At 44.1% G+C, this 1670-nt stretch overlaps 1 non-coding gene across 1 annotated transcript; it reads right to left on the bottom strand.

Annotated features, from left to right (window-relative positions):
- Positions 1-770: 770 nt before the first annotated feature.
- Positions 771-879, bottom strand: LOC120264113. The gene has a single exon (XR_005537290.1). It is a non-coding gene; the product is annotated as a small nucleolar RNA R71 (small nucleolar RNA).
- Positions 880-1670: the final 791 nt, after the last annotated feature.

Below are 1670 nucleotides of genomic sequence, written 5' to 3'. Positions count from 1 at the left end.
TACTCCCTGTGGATTCGATACCCACTCACCCGGGATTATTACTTCGACAAACCCATGCACTTGCGGAATATACGCAAGGGGATCTTGTAAGGTTTTTGGCACCGTTGCCGGGGAGCTAGGCGTTTAGAGATACTTTGCACTTTATTTTCTTAGCTATTTCACCACACATTCTAATTCATATCTTCTTATTCTATCATTGTTCTGATTGTCTTTTTCTTTCTTTTTGATGCAGCTCTAGGTTATGACCCGAGGGAATCCATAAATATTGATTGAAGGAGACCCTGAGCTTGAACGGACACTTAGAAGAAAAGGGAAAGAACTCTGCAAGAACAAAGATAATCCAAATTGATTTGGAAGTAGAAGGATCTGAAAACATGGCAAAACAAAATGAGCAACAACGAACACTATCCAATTATGCTCGACTCTTCAAAGGTTGGGGACTCAATCGAGTATTGTGCGCCCCCCACCATTACACGTAACTCTCGAGCTAAAAGCCAAGATTCATCCATATGCTCGCAGCAGCCCACATAATTCAACGGTTTGGCCGATGAGGATCCCAACAAATACATAGAGTGCTTCCCGAGGTGTGCGACATGTCAAGATAAATGGTGTGATGGATGATGCCATCAAATTGAGAGCCTTCCCATTTTCCTTAAAGGGGAAGAGCAAAAGCAAAGGGCTACACTCATTACCTAGAGCATCAATCATCGCATGGAAGGAGATGGTAGAAGCTTTTTCTAGCCCGTTATTTCCTCCCCGAAAAATCAAGAAAGCTTAGGAATGAGATCTCATCCTTTGTGTAGTTGGAATTGGAGTCTCTATTTGAGACATGGGAAAGGTTCAAGGAACTCCCTCGCGAAAGTGTCCGCAACACGGATTTCGGAGTGGGATGATTGTTCAAACCTTCTACAATGGTTTGAACCCGAGTACAAGGCAACTCTTGGATGCGGCGGCAGGAGATACCTTAGGTAGAAAGACCGCCCATGAGGGTAGTCAATTGATTAAGCAAATGGGGCTTAAATAGCTACTAGTGGAATGCTAGGGAGAAGAAAAAAGTGGCCGGTCTCCATGAAATTGATGCGGTAACTTCATTGGCGGCCGAAGTGGAGAGTTTGAGTAAGAAGCTACATCTTATAGCTTCAAATAGAGTTACGGCCATGACCAATTGCACCGGTTGTGGTGGAGGACATGCTCCCTCCGATTGCCCAATCGTCATTGGTGATGTTTCTTCGCTTGAGAACATTGACTTTGTAGGTAATGCCATGAGACCTCAAGGGAATCCATACAAAGAACACCTACAATTCAAAGTTGGAAGAATCATCCCAATTTTTTTATGGAATAATCAAGGACCACTGTAAGACCATGGGGCCATCGGGTTTCCAACAACAAAGAACAAACCCCTCAAGTGGAAAATGTAATTTTCGTGCTTGGAAACCCGTATGACGGATTTGGAGAAGCACTTGGCTAGATTTGTTCAATCGGCAAATACAAGGTTTGAATCAGTTGAGGCTACACTTCTCAATCACACCGCCTCCTTGCACAACCTTGAAAATCAGGTGGGGCAAATTGCAAAGTCTCTCTCCGAAAGGCCACATGGAAGTTTACCAAGCAACACGGAAACCAATCCTAGAGAACATGTGAAGGCGATCACTTTGAGAAGTGGTCGTGAG

Source organism: Dioscorea cayenensis, chromosome 6, assembly GCF_009730915.1.
Source record: "Dioscorea cayenensis subsp. rotundata cultivar TDr96_F1 chromosome 6, TDr96_F1_v2_PseudoChromosome.rev07_lg8_w22 25.fasta, whole genome shotgun sequence".
Lineage (NCBI taxonomy): Eukaryota > Viridiplantae > Streptophyta > Magnoliopsida > Dioscoreales > Dioscoreaceae > Dioscorea > Dioscorea cayenensis.
Note: the sequence above shows the minus strand (reverse complement) of the source record. Positions and strands in the feature narration are given on the sequence as shown.